Source organism: Dermacentor silvarum, chromosome 8, assembly GCF_013339745.2.
Source record: "Dermacentor silvarum isolate Dsil-2018 chromosome 8, BIME_Dsil_1.4, whole genome shotgun sequence".
In the NCBI taxonomy this organism is placed as follows: domain Eukaryota; kingdom Metazoa; phylum Arthropoda; class Arachnida; order Ixodida; family Ixodidae; genus Dermacentor; species Dermacentor silvarum.
The window spans coordinates 125,038,191-125,053,891 of record NC_051161.1 but is presented as its reverse complement, the minus strand read 5'-3'; the positions used below and the strand labels follow the sequence as shown (position 1 = coordinate 125,053,891).

The 15,701-nt window shown below is 46.4% G+C and overlaps 1 protein-coding gene across 1 annotated transcript in view; it reads right to left on the bottom strand.

The window, feature by feature from the left end:
- Positions 1–15,038, bottom strand: part of LOC125947345 (sulfotransferase ssu-1-like) — a 40,547-nt gene extending 25,509 nt beyond the window's left edge. Inside the window, exon 1 of the mRNA XM_049671866.1 lies at positions 15,014–15,038. The gene's annotated coding sequence lies outside the window, so the exon portion shown is untranslated. The remainder of the gene's footprint in view (positions 1–15,013) is intronic.
- Positions 15,039–15,701: the final 663 nt, after the last annotated feature.

Below are 15,701 nucleotides of genomic sequence, written 5' to 3'. Positions count from 1 at the left end.
TTCCAGGGTGAGGTCGGGGATTGCAGCACCTCCACCACATGTAGTGCGACGATTCATTAGACGGCAATGACGTCTCACACAATCGAGATAGTCCACGAACGCTGATCGCGTGCACAGCGGCAGATGCAAGAGCGCTTATTCTTCCTCTTCTTCACTACATGTAACATATTTTCAGTCAAGTTTTTTTTCATGTAATAAAGCAAAACAGGGGGTGTTTCAGACATTCGGATTCTGAGCGTGGGGTCGTAAGTTCGAAACTCACCACCGATGACGTTTTTTTTTCAAATTTATATTGTTTTATACATTATTTCCTTATGGCGATTTGTATTAGGTGACGGACGGATGGACGGGCTTCCTCACTGGGTAAGCATATTGTTACGGTGAGGAAAACAGACAAGGTCGACGAAGGAGAAGAGGACGAAGTGGCAACAGCCTCTCTGTGTTCTCAGCTGCTGTCTACCTCCTGTAAATACATTCTGTAAATAGTTTATACCCGTGACAATATAAATGTTAACGCATTAAAAACAGCGCAAGGAACGGGACAAGGAAAGCGAGACCAACACGAAGCTCTCCTCTCATGTATGCCAGCTGCCAAGAGCGAAGAGTGGCGAGGCTGTTCATTCGCTCGTTTCGTTACTGCACTGGCTTGAACCATTCAGTACCTTTTTTACCTCCCCTCTGGACTGTTGCAACGAAGGCAGGTTGAGCAAGAAGGTAAGCGCTGCAGGGGGGTTCACGCGTAATTACAGCCGTTCAGAGGGCATTGTGGCGATGCCTAGGGAACTGTCGTTGTTAAGACCTCTTTGACTGCAAACGAGGCATGCTTTCTGACATGGGCTTTACCCTCTCCCACGCTCCTACCATGTTGGTTATTCACGTTCGCAACCCCCCCCCCCCCCCCCCGACGAGGCGTGTTAGAGAGCAGCAGCATCAGTAGTGTAAAAGTAAAAGCAATAGCGAATGCTAGCTTTGCTTTAAAAAAAAAACTGTGTAGCACTCGTCAAGAATGCTTAAGTATAAGGTATGACAAGGTGATGACATGTGATGATGCGGTGTGCCGCTGTTTCATGAACGCGGCCCACCACATGAGTACATGTCATATCCTATATTTTACCCCCTCCCACTCCCACCACCGAATCCTCATGTATAAAAACATGTTCTCTAGCAGTATTAAACGAGTTCGTAGTTTGCGCCGCGTACGTCCACTTTGTGTTCTTTTATGTTCGTTCTTTAGTTATTCCGTCAGTGTAATATCTAGCTTAATACAATTATGAATGTACAACAACTAGCTCTGTTCATTGTTTTATTAAAGTCCTTGTTGGGCATCACAGCGACTTCGAGCAGCAGGAAACGCACGGCAGCGTTTCCGTTGTTCTAGATTGGAAGCTGTTAAGGCACTCTAGGTGGCAGTTCGAAACTCCAAGGGAGGCTCTCTAACGGGTTTTATATAATGTCATTATCGACGTCATAGCGGGGACATCTGTTGTATTTTGTACTAGGTGACCTTCCGCATGCGCTATTGTGACGCTAGCGAGAGTGACGTTTCAGTGCCTATATAGCAGACAATAACACTCGTTAAAGTGTACCCGACTACTGCCAAATACACATTCTGTTAGCCTCTGTGGGAAACGCTTTTACAGCGAAGCTGTTAAGGGCTACGTTCTCCAGAATCGTGTCCGCATGTAGAAAAAATATCAGCATCAGCATTGACTCGAGCGTCGTAGTCTTTTTGAGCGCACGGCCCTTGCTACGTCCCGGCCGGCTGAGCCCCCGCTATCTCACTTGTCTTGCGCCAGTCTTCCTTTTATGGCTCGTTCCCCATGAGTAGAGTTGGGCCCGGCTGCGAGGCTAGCAGAACAATTCTGCTGGAAGGTGCGCCCGACTGGAGTTGAGCCCTGCTGGAAGGCTAGCGAGGCTAGATCAGCGGCGCTCCTTCTGTACGTGCGTCCATCCGCCTCGGCTGCTGACGCGCGGCGCTTTCCCTTGCCCCCTCCAGCTGCTGCGCATACGTCTATTGAAGGGGCGCCCCGCTGATAGATGAAAAGAAGGCGAGAAGGGCGCGGCGCGGCGGCCCGATTGCGGGGTAGAGATATGCGGCTGCCCCGCATAACTGCGCGTGCGTGTGCCCGCTCTCTGACTGCGGCGCATCTGCGCAGCCCTTCCGGCCTCGGCCACCTGTGCCGCCGGCTCTCTCCGGGCTCCCGCCTGACTTCTTGTTTACAGCGAAGCTGTTAAGGGCTAGTTCCCCCAGGGTCGTGTCCGCGTGTCCGCGTATAGAAAAGCCACGTGACCTAGCCGGAGACCGGAGGCAAAGAAGAGCTCAACCCTGTGAAAAGGCTGCGAGAGGAGGCAGATGAAAAGGAGAATGAGGAGGGGATTGACGTAAGTCGCGCCGTCGAATGCTCGCGTTGGAGGGGCAGAGCGTGAGGCGCCCCAACCAATGGCGGGGTACGCAAAAAAGTAGGTCAACGGAGGACTGGGGTGTGAGAGGAGTTCGCGTTAGCGTTGGTTGTATATACGGAGCTTTAGTCACGGACTCGGGAACGTCGTAGAAAAGCCTGAGGAACGCGCTAGAAATGATGTCGCCCATGGACTCCTAGCCAGTTCGTTGAGAGCCGGGCATTGTATAGCTATCGTCTAAGTGTTAAAAAATACCCCATTGTGCTACTCGGAGCGGGCACCAAAGCCTCTTTCCCGAGTACGTAGAGAAGGGGTCGGTTTACCATTTGGTAGCCAAATTTAACATAGCAAATCCCCAATACGGCTAAACCCTAACATAGCAAATCCTACCAGAGCACCAGCTTCGTTGGACTTCCCTCTTCACAGGGTGGAAGGGCTGTGGCTTTTTTTTTTTTTTGCTCCACCCACTTGCGATGGTGAAGCGAGTGGCGTTTCAAGGGCTAGGTAGCAGACATCAGCAGCACGCCAAAGTGCGAGTAGTAGGGAAGAATCTTAACCGCATCAAAAAGAGAGCCTTCTGCCGCCAGATAGACGTGTCCGTCACGTTTAGCCCGGCTGTGCTCAGTTTATGAGAGAGAACTGTCATCTGCGTTACTTTCTTACCTCAAACGATTTACTGTATCTGGAAGGCTGAAGTTGACGGCCTCACTGTTGTAATGAAGTGACGTGCATTTTTAATTGCTCTGCATAAGTTTGCTTTTCTCGTACTGTTAATTATTATCATTCAAATAAGCATGTAGACGTAACTTTGCTATGGCAGTTCTTAAAGGAATGCAAGATCTGCACACTGGTGATCGTCTACATTGGATGAATATTTCCTCAGGTTCTGGATTTGAAGATCTGAGAAACAAGCTTACTTTGATCTGATTACGCAATAACTGCGCACTACACAGCCAGAAACATAAATTGCGGAAACGTTTGGTATCAAAGGACTGGTAACGAATACTACGCTACTTAGAATGAATTATAATAGTGTATAAAGGGAACTTTTACTTCGATATTAGAGTGTTGCAATCGCGCATATTCGGCTTTTAGTGGCTTAATACCAACTATCGTTTCATAAAAGCATCAGCAGGTTACGTGGCGCTTGTTGTTGAACGTGTAACTACGCCCATAAACACATTCCTGATAAATCGTCCCCAAAGTTCCATTGTATGGTGAAAGTGACACATGAGATTTTTCGATACTGTCACGTAGTGGTGACGGTGAAGAAAACAGTACTAAAACTATTTTGACGGAGCTGATTCTTTATTGGGCGATCCTGTCCTGTGCCCAGCAAAGAAAGTAACTCACTAGAGCGGCGAGCACAAACGTCGGTCGTCGATAAAACTGATCAGCGGCGAAACGCTTCAGCTTTTATAGATGAGTCATCGAAGGTTCCAGAGTAATCCCTGGTGCCCGCGTGTCTTCCAGAAAGTATGAGCGTGGAGTAGGTCGAAAGCTGTGCCTGGCGCGATACTTCACCCAGAAGATGTGGCCATGAACACAGTGGAGCGTGTCACCCTATCGTGCTTCCCTTCTTTCATGTCGGTGCCACGATCGCCCGACAGCCCCAACCCTATGTTATTGCTCTCCCTTCCTGAGCATAGCCATAATAGTACAGTGTACTGTGAAAAACCTACTTCCAGGTTCATCGCGATGCCCGGGGATCGGGTGCCGAACGGTCAAGCAGGGTGTAAGTTTAAGTGCATCAAAGATTCAAGCCACCGGCTCAGACAACAGCGCAGAGAGGGAAGGCAAGGCAGGGAGGGGGGGGGGGGGGGGGGGGGGGGAGGGTCATTTCGCGCACGCACACAAGCACAGCCACGCGGCCGGCTCAGCCAGCTAAAACATAGCCTTCGAGATTCGCTTCAACCCGATCAGAGCCACCTCTGGAGCGTTGATGCGGCGCGACTTATCGAAGAAGCACAGCCAAGTCGCACATTTTCAGTAGCCCAAATATAGCCACATAGACAACTCGTCCAAGTCGACGCCAAAAAATTTTTCCCGTAGCCCAATTTGGCTATATATAGCCCCCCCCCCCCTTCGAAGATCCGTAGCCCCCCCCCCCCCCGCCCTCAGCACCTAAAATGTCATTACCGGAGTTCTGTTACCCACACAATTGGAGGATTCTCTTGCGTTGCCTCCACATTTTCACTGTTGTTGTGGCGAAAAGCTTACGGCACCATTGTTGGCGCGGCCGTGCACGGCTCTTTATTTATACTTTCGCTTTATTTAGGCAAATCTTGACAATAGGTGGACAATGAAGCGCATTAGAAGCACCAGCGGCGGCTACTCCCATCCGTGTTTCCTCACTTTCACATTTTTAAAAATTTCCGCTGAGAACACCACGCACCGACAACATATATTTAAATATATACAAAGGACAAAGTTTATTATATTTTTTAAAGAGAAGGAGGCAGCCAACTAAATGGATAGCCTATACCTAGAGAATGAATATGTTGACGTATGTTAATCTCACTTGAAATTACTTTGCATGTTTTTTGACCCTGAAAAAAACCCACAGACTTCAGTGACCCCTTCGGCAGAGTCTCCTATCAACGGCGTGTGAAAAGCACGTGAGTGATATGTGTCTCAATATTGATTCTCTTTCCAGTAGGCAATGCTAGCGACTGGCGACAAAATAAAAGAAAAAAAAAACTCTTCTAATTGTTTACAACATTTACTCATTAGGGATGGAAACATCGCCGCTCGCACGCAGAGACCATAAATACGGGGTGTTTCAGCAAACACTTTGAAAAAAAATTTTAAAGGTTGCCTGTGGCAAATAGCACAATTCTAGTTCATTAGCTGGTCTAGTCGAAGAGGTGGACATCAGTTGCACAAGAAATCGAAATGCTTAATCGACTAGTTAAAAAATCTGCAATTAGGTTTTTAACATATTAACTTATGGCCCGTGTTGCAATTTACGAATTCTAGCCGTGGAATTCCAAGGCCGATGCTCTAGGAACTAATTCTCTGGATGGCACCAGTTTCGAGATATTAATTCCCGAACATTGTGGAGAAATGCATTGGCGTTCCAGTTACTTTTGCGCTTAGCCGCCGTGGTTGTTCAGTGTCTACGATGTTGGACTGCTAAGCATGAGGTCGCGAGATCAAATCACGGCCACGGGGCCTGCATTTCGATGGGGCGAAATGCTAGAAAACTCGTATACTTAGATTTAGGTGCACGTTAAAGAACCCCAGGTGGTCTAATTTATTTCACAGTCCTCCACTACGGCGTGCCTCATAATCAGATCGTGGTTTTGGCACGTAAAATCCCATAATTTGCTCTTTTCATACTTTAGTGCTTTGATGCATAAAACGACATTTTGTTGAGAAAGTCACTGGCACGCCAATGTGTTTCTCCGCAAAGTTAGAGAATAATTATCTCGACACTGGTGTGCAGCCTCAGATTTAGTTCAAAGTGGATCCGCACTCCACGGCTAGAATTTGTAAATTGTAACATAGGCCATACGGTTATTAGCTATAAATTTAATTGGTTAATTTTTTAATAAGTCGATTATGCCTTTCAATTTTTTGTGCAAGTAATGCCCGCCTCTTCGAGTAGACGAGCTCATGAACTAGAATTGTACTAGCTGCCACAGGCCACCTTTAAAAATTTTGGAAACTGTTCGCTGAAACACCTTGTACATAGAATTCACTCAGTAACCGAAACGATGCCAAGCCGGATTCACTCAAAATCAGAATACATAGAAGTCTAGAAGTCATGCGCAGCAGCGCTTATACTCGGACTCAAATACTAAAGAAACAAAAAAGAGTGCAGTTTGGCCGGGAAGGCGAAGCAGTATTAGTGATAGCGAAGTAGGAGACACGAAGGAAGATTCTTACTGTGTAAATCCGTGTAAGGATAGCACCCGTGTAAGCGCCGCACCCATAACTTGACAGCCAATATTAAAAAAAAAAAAGACATGCAACCGAGAAGCAATCGCGTCCCGTGCGCTAATGCTGATGGGGCTCAACAGCGAATTGTCGCGCTCAGCGTACTTTCGCGCGTCGCTACTGGATGTCGAGAGGAGGCGATCGCGGAGCTTTACGTCTGATTTCATAGTCGTAGTTGGAAAAATGAGGTCAAATGGCCCGGTCCCATGAGGGCTTGTCAAAATCACGACCGAAAAGTGTGGCCCTTACACGAGTCCATACGTTAGTTATAGTGACCATATAAATTGTAGTAAACATTCACCTAAAATTAAAATAGTAAGCATAGTGGACATAGTAAGCACGGACCATGTAAACCTGTAAATACCTCACTGAACGACCTCGAGCACTCGCTTTCACACGCAAGCATCGTGACAAACGCCAGCAGCGGAGGCGAACAGTTCGTACAGCCGCGCGATTCACCGCAACTCTCAAAATTAGATCCATCATCATCATCAGCCTATTTTTATGCCCACTACTGACGGCCTCTGTGAGTGATCTGCGATGACCTCTGTCTCTTAACTCTGCAACACTAGGGGCACAGAAAGACAGCCCGGCAAGCTAGGCAGTCAGCGCCCATGAAGTTAGCAGCCATCCCTTGTCGCCCTTTATCATTGCACCCACCCATGATTACCCCAAAATAGATATGGCACGCGCGCCCCATAAGCGTCAGCCGCGAACAGTCATTCACAGCTACGGCAGGGCTAGAGGAGAAGACGCGTGCTCTCCTTCCCATTCGCTTTTGATTACGTGACCTACAACTAACCTGAATATTGAGCGCGTGGGAAATAATTCCCATCAAGCCGCCATCCTTTTCGGCTCACTGTGACGTGCTTTTTCCCGCACCCACAGAAGCATCGATAACGTTCGAGAAACTTCCGATACATGCAGGCACGTCCTGCGCCGAGCGATAACGTTGAACATTTGTTAGCCTGTGAAAAGCGGTCACCGGTGAAAGATGAACAAGTACAGTCTGTTTCACACTTAGGGGAAAACTCGGAGCGCATTGCAGTGCGCTCCAAGTTTTTCCCCTATGTGTGAAACAGACTGTACATGTGTCAATACACAGCGAACATTGTGAAGGGCTTATTCCGAAGGCTTTTGTGAAGGGACGCTCCGAGCATAAATGTTGAAGTCTATGATATATGTGAGTGAAAGACTGAACCGAATAATCAAAGCAGAAGCGCAAGCACCGATATTACAATTGGGGCGTTCAACAAGGGTAAGAGGTTTGTCGTAAAGAGTGCGAACAAGCGCCTTGCCCTCCAATACTGCCACGCCAAATTCTTTCATTATATACAATGAGAACACTGTAGCATGTTTACAACAATTTCATTCTACATAGGATTGCCCACTTTCAAAAAAAACAAATGAATCAACGCCTCGCCATGCTTTTTATATGCTCCTTCCCGTACTTACAATAAGTAACGACACTTTGCGGACATGGTGTGGCCAAATAATACAGCAGGTGGTAAAAGCAGTCTTGGCAAAACACATTATTTAAGTTTCCTCTAGTTTTGTGTGCACACGCTGCAGTGTTGGTAGAAAGGAATGACCGAACCTCGCAATTATTTGGCCATTTCAGCCACCTAAACAATATCAAGAAGACGCCTACGCCTTAATGAATATAGAATGTGTCCTGGTATACTCTATGGCATTGTCTACTTTTTCTCCTACATATTGTCACAGTGCTTCCAGGCTGGGAAAGCAACGACAGCGACTGAAGAAACGGAGGAGCGAAGAAAATAACAACGCCATCAATTACAGGTCAAAAACAGTAACGAAAACAACAAGTTGCCATCGGGCGTCTAAAATAGACCACTTATGACGCTCCAACCAGTTTGGTGGCGGTGCGGGGTAGACAAGCAGCGAACGACGCAATCGCTACCACCTGAATCTCGGCGTTCAGCCAGGCGGCGAACCTTGCTGGACGGCCACCCTCATCAGGAGACATACCCCGAGATACGGAAGGTCCGAGGCCAACGTCGTCTTCGCAAAGGAGCCATGAAGTTCCACGGGACTGCCGGGGAAGTCATGGAAGACATGGCAGAAGTAACGCATATATACGAGTGAAGCCGATAGCTTCTAAATAAAAAAATAGGGTAGCTTGCACTAATGGTGCAAGGCTAAAGACAAAGCGGAGCTAATCAGTTTCTAGCTGATCCGGGCTATACGCACCCTGCGCCAAAGGTTTGCAGAGTAGACTAGACAGCAGCGCCAGAACACACAGCCTAACGAGTGCTGGAAGCAAAACTGGAGGGACTCTGCATGCATTCGCCGTGACACTTTCGATCGGTTATCACGGTGCAAGGGTATCCGAGTTGTGAAAATGTCGAAATTGCGCATGCGCTGTGCATAACACTTAGACGAGCGACGAAATAGCCGCTATCGTTTGGAATGACGAATCATTTTGATCACCTCTCTAGCGGCAAGTGTCGGCGACGCTGGGGTGAAAAAAATTAGCAGTGGCTTAGCTCGGCTATGCCAGGATACACGTAGCGTGAGCTAAGTCGGCCACATCGTTCAGAACCGGTAGACCTGGTGGCATGGACGGGTAACGATACTCATTGGTAACGCTAAAGAGTGGAATCTTGTGCTCAACGAGAAAGTTCTTGCACGTTGTACAAACCAGCGCCATGGTTTCACCCCATTCAGGCGGCGCCGCTAAACTCAACGTTTCAAGCATGGCAATACTTACCGACGTCAAGCCTTTCATGTGCCACAGTCTTTCACACACGTCGCACACATATTCAAACGAATTGTTTACGAAGTCAGTCTCGAAGGTCCGAGTCACACTGGCGCTTTCGCTAAGTTTCACCGTATAGTCAGTCAATCGGCGAGCCTTGACGTCATCGACGGCGTCTTGTGTTGCTACTGGTGAGATGGCCGCGCACGTTGCTCAGCCTCCTGGCGACGCCGCTTTGCTCCGGTGTCTCCGCAGCACGTTTAGCCTTCTTCTGTTCGTTCCTCCTACGCTCAACCGCTAATTGCCAGGTAACTGCTTCGGGATCCGATGAGTTAAGCTCCGCCCTACTGCGCCGCTGATGCAGCAATTTCGCTATCCTTCTCCATGGCTATACCACACTGGCCAACGCCGAGCGCAAACGATCAAACGCCCAGCGCAAACGCCGTGCAAAAGCCCGGAGCGCCAGTTGTGCGCGCGCCGGCGCCAGTGCGTCTACCACGGCTACGACGTCACTCCTCTGGAATGGGCAGACCGGCGGCGGTGAGTCGCGCGCGGCGGCGGCGGAGTGCGCGAGAGGTGCCGGCTCCGGTGGCTCCGGTGCGCAAGCCGTGTGACATCACTGATCCTTGCGCATGCGCAGCACGGCTCTTGATGTGCCGCGCGAAACGTGCAGGGTGTCCATACGAACTAATGCTAAGTTATACGAAGTAATGCTACGTTATACGAAGTAATGCTAAGTTATACGACGTGTATAAGCATTTCCTCGTGATCCGTGGCATCGGGGAACGCTTCGCGAAGCACTTGCAGTCCGAGCGCACGCAGGGGAAGTGGGGCGAAAGCTATGCACAGTGTACGGGTGGCGCGCAGCAGACGACACACTGAGATGACGTCACGGCACATGCGCAGTAGCGCGCAGCTGGTGGAAGCTCGGCCGAGCCACTGCCAGAGGCGCCTGCTGCAGTCACGGACACCGCGAGCGTTCGGCGCTAAGGCGGGGAAATTGAGAAGCGCGTATGGCCTCGGCAGCACCTCTGCGCGTTGCCTCGTTGGTGCTGCTAAAATTTATTTCTCTCTCTCATTTTCTCTCTCCCGAACAGAACGCGCGACGCTCCGCGAGGTGGTTACTAGGCAACGCAGTGGCAGGCGGCACAGAATACGCCCGGCTTAAACAACTCCGCTGCTAAAACATGAGTCGCGCATCTCCAGGGTGGGCTTAGATTCGACGATTGCGTTAGGGACATTTAAAATGGTAAAAGCACACTCCGGTAGCGTCACTGCGAAATCTCATCACTTTACAACCGAAATGCAAGCGGCAGCCGACCGAAGCAAAACGAAAGGTTTTGCGTGCATGTTATGTGGGCGTGCAGGCAGGGAAATTTTTAAAGACGATAGTCTTTTAAAAATTTTTTGGAAACCTCAGGCCTATTTGAGGCAAAATATATGTACATAACCGTGATCCGCAGCGTTAATTTAATTAAAAATACATCATTGTGCTGGTTTTACGTTAATGAATGAAAAATCTACGCGTTAGGAATGGTATCGAAAAGACGCTACGCGTTCAAAACAAGCCGACTGAAGCAGCGGCTCTGTAGCCGGCTTTAAGCCAACAGTAATAAAAGGTCCCAACAGATGGCACGAGAGCAGGGCGAACGCGGGAAATTTGAATTGAATTCAGCAAAACCTACATTGCATCCATCAGTGGAGGAGTGAGAGGGGAGGGGAAGAGCGTGAGAGGTGGGAGGTGGAGAAGAGAGGGTGTTACGTATCAGGGGCGTCAGAAGACTAATGTCTTTCGACGTCATTTGCAGCAAAGCAAGCAGATATGTGGCCATTTTTTTCTTTATTGTTTTGTGACGTTCGTTTACGACCAGACGTTAGCGTAATGTCAGCGAGAAAGTGGTACCGCTACAGTGAATTTCGAAAATGCTGCATTTTGAACGCCCTCGATGGCAGGGAAGATGGTGTGCTGCATGAAAAGGACAGCGACAAAAAAGCCAGCGGCGACGATTCCTGGCTTATCATTCTTAATGGGTACACGCCAGAAAATATAAAATCATCAATGCGCTTAATATTATTATTACAGCGTAGGTTATTTACAGCATATAAAATATACAGACGAGGGTCCCAAAGTACAAGACTGCAACGGCACCCTCCTTGAAGACTACATATAAATATTACAAGGATTAGCCGCAGGGCACAACAATAGAACCGCTATATCAAGTAAGAAATACCAGTAAGCATAACGGAATAAAGAACATAAAAACGCGATAAAAAGCAAAAAAACGAGAACTTGAGAAATAAATGCATTATATAGAAACACAAATGTGTTACAAAAGAAGCACAAACATGAAAAAAATGTGACAAATAATGTTTTATTGAATTCTTGAATGAACGTAAGGAAACTCGAATTTTAGAGACAAGGGTAAATGATTTCATAATGTGATCACACAGAAGGCTCAATATTTAGTGGAAGCCTTAGGTAGCAAGAAATTATTGTTACTAGCAAACCTGGTACATTTGGTGCTTACTAAAAGCTCAGAATCAATAAAATTACTAGAAAGTTGACTTTTAGTTTGGTTATACAACACAATCAGACTAAACTAAAACAAGTTCTTAATAGTCAAGATGTTTTGCAGCAAAGAGCAGTGCCGCTGCCGTTACGGGAACAGTGAAAATAATCCGAATAGTACGATTTATTAACGCTGAAGGAATGAAAGATGACACTGATAAGTATTCCCCCATGATACAATTTCATAACTGATATGAGTGTGTATGAAAGCGAAGTAAAGACAAAGAAGGGTCTGATGAGAAAAAATATGAGCGTGCCTTAAGCAATGCACGAATGCCGAATCCTGCCACCTTTCTAATGTAAGCAATATCGTTAACGAGCTTAAGGTTAGCGTCGAGGTGAACGCCAAGGAATGATACACTATCACTGATACTTCTGAAATGCGACTCAATTGTGATGCCTGTTAGTGAGCTTAACTTATGTTCAGGTGATCTAAAAGCTTGAAATTTAAATTTAGTTAGATTTATATGTCAATATTTTTGTGGCACCACTGGGACGCGCTACAAAAAGCATTTAATTTAGAAGTGACAACGTATAGTGACATAAAATGCTGTTAGCCATATGTACGCTATCGGGAAGATCATTGATGTAAAGTAAAAGAAGTAATGGCCAAATAATGAGCCTTGAGGCACCCCTTACCTAGTTTTTTTTTGTTATCGGAGATACAGCGTGATATGTATACTGTGTGCGCAGGTAACCCTTTAAAAACTTGAGGGCTGGACTTAAAATACCGTATGATTCGAGTTTGTTAGACAAGCCGCAACGATTAATGGTGTCAAATACTTTTGTCAAGTCCAAATTTCCAGCTCTGAAAGCCAAATTGGCAAGGCTTCAGTAACTTAATTTTTGCAGGTATTTGTTTAGGCAAATTGTAAATATTTTTTCGATAACTTTACTAAGGGAAGAAAGAATACAGATAGGAGAGTAGTTGGAAATTGACAGCATATCACTCTTTAAATACCGGAAGAACTTTAGCTACATTTAGGGAATGAGGGAAAATGTCATCCTTGAACGCAAGACTTATAATTACCGAAAGTGGTTCACAAATGACATCGACTACAACTTGTAAGTGCCGTGCTGAAATTTTATATATACCGGGGCCGGTCTCTTTAAGATTTTTTATTGCAGTAGACACATCGGGAGGGGTCATGGCAGAAAAAAAAAAAAAAAAACAGTGGTTAGAAGGACATTAGTTACAACGTGAGGTGCTATGTCCTTGACTGAAATTTTTGAAAAAGTGCTAACTAAAAGCGTCGGCAGCACTGTTAAGGCTGACGTGTGTTGTGCCATTATATATAACTTTCTGCAATTACGAACTATGTGGGCATCGGTTTAAGAAATTGTTCGAGAGCTGGCATTGTATGTTAGAACTGTTTGTGTAATAATATAATTAATGTCGTAATATTTTTCTGACTTTTTTTCTTAGCAAACAGAAAAGAGTGTTGGAAAATTTTTCATAGCGCGACGCTAAAGCTGCGTTAAATGGTTGCCTCTTAACTTGTCTGTAAAGGTTATCTTTCTTCCTGATACTTTTTGGGAATTCTTGCGACAACCGCGGATTCTGACGATATCTCCATCTGGTTTTACATTTTATGCTGTTGTACACTCGTCCAAGGCTTTCAGAAGAAATGAACAAAACTTGTTCAAGTCCTCATCTGCATCACATAACCCTGTACCAGTAGACCCATCAGTTGTAGTTACGCAATTAAAAAATATTCCTGGTTAAATATGGAAGTACCTTGAGTAAGTGTTCTAAAGGGCTCACTACGTTGAATGCAAGAAAAATGGGATAATGATCAGTAATGTTCACTTCAATTACTCCGGCATAAGGAGAAGGCGAGAAGGCAAGAAATCACAAAGCGCATAATGCAGCATTGAAGCCCGCCCAGAAAGAGGACGTATAGTGGGAGATGAGAGGTTCAAAACCATAGCCACTGAGACAATCGGAATATTCTGTGTAAACAGCGTTTTCCATATTAAGCAAGTTAATGTTGATGTCTCCAACTAAGAGAACACGTTTGCTTTCAGATGATAACATACGCTAAATGGTGTCCAGGCCAGAATTAAATCCCTAATCTTCGAGGAAGGAGAGTGGTAAACGCACCCCAAAATAACATTGTTATTATCATTAAAAAGAATGATCTAATTGAATTCATATGAATTCACAGTGGATGACGTCTAAAGAAAGATCTTGTCGGCGGGTGTAGGGTAGTTCTGAGGTGATAAACATTGCTGCGCAACAGTAACTACCTGAAGAACGGTGGCAGTACTCAGCTTCATACGATGGCAGGCCGAAAAGGATCCCGTCATACGTGCAGAGCAAAGTTTCAGAGATCCAAACTATTGAGAAGGAATGAGCAAGTGAACTTATAAAGTTAGTGATATTATCTGAAATTTTGCTTAGGCTTCGTGCGTTAAAATGTGCCAGAGAACGATTACTTTATGACAGCAGGTACTTCACTTCTTCAGGAGATAGCAGGGTCATGATGAAAAGATGGAAGTGAAAAAAAAAAGCGTTCGGAACAAAAATGAACCAAGAACCCAGTGGCTAATAAAGATGCTTAGGTAACTTTCTTTGACAATGAAATATGCCCTGCCATCGCCACACTTGCGAGCCTCGAAATTGCAATTGTCTGTCCACAAAAATTGCCATTTGTACACTTTTTCAGTATAAGGGCCATGGCCAACAATCTTTTGTTCTCGGAAAACAAGTGATCATTCACATAAATTGCACCATTAGAGCTACCAGAGCAGCAAACATCAGGAGTGTTCGGACGGGCCTTACGTGATTTTCGGACAAAGAAGTTTTTTCTTGACCCACCAAGAAAAGCTCGCGACAATGTTATTTTCATCAGATTTGGTTGAGACGCGATGAATTGTATCAAAGGCGCTAGGCGTGAAAAGACATTGAATAGCTTCAGCCAATCCGCTTCACAATGGCCGCACACTCCTATCTGTGAGTGAATACTACGACCTTGATTTCAACACTATTTAGCCGAGAATACTGCTGCAGTTCCGTAACGCTTCTGGTGATCGCCTCATTTTGCGCAACCAGTTCCTTGTTAGTGGAAATTCATCCTGTTTCACCTTGATAGAGTGAAAAGTGTAACACAGCAATCGCACACTCTCACCTAGGGACGTATGTTCCGCGAGGCCTTCCCGAGTGAACTTATCCTTAATTTTCGCTGTTAAAACGTCAGCGAAACTATCAAGACTAGAGCGAAACAATGACTCAAGAAATTATACTTTCTCGCAAGCTCTGCATTTGACGGCATGTTCAGCAAAGGTAGCATACAAAACCGAAAAAATAAACACGCGCTAGGAGGCACCAGTCGCGGCAAGAAGGAACACACAATCGCGTGTCGAAAACAGACACCAACCTGCAGAGCAAGCAGCAAGCAATCAGCTCAGTATCTAGTTGCCACAATTGCTGGTTAAAAAAATGATGTCTCTCTCAGAGTAGCGCCCTTTTAAATCCTCGTTGGTAGAGCCAAGCTAGCAGGCGCCCTCGTCCGGATGCTGACGTCACAGCCATAGCCGCTGCTATGGCCACTGCACTTGACAGTTGCTGCGCCACAACCCTTGCCTTGATGACAGCTGCACTGAGATAACTGTAACGTGCCAAGATAGACGACGCTTACAGCAGCATATAGCCTGTGCAGGAAATAAACACAGGTTTATTGAGAGCGTGGCTTATAAAAACATGATCCAGCGCGCTGTATATACTGTGCATCACCGATGCGCATCCGCGCCAGTCTAATCACTACACGTGTCCGATACATCCTCCCTCGGGGAACAAACAAAAGAGAGATTTAGATAAATATACACATTTGCCCAAGCTTAAGACACTTGCTCAAGGTCTTCATCATAATGAAGCTTCCGGGGAGGCCGGGCGGCATGAGTCTACCTTCTAGTAGCATGCGTCGTTTAGATGCCAGGCGCAGATTGCCGTCACTTGCTGGTAGCATTGATCTTACGGCTGTTGCTAGAGATGACGCCTCAGAGGCTTGCGCTGTTGGTTCAGTTGGTTCTGCAGGCTCCGGCGCACAGAAGTTTTCAGACGGTGAA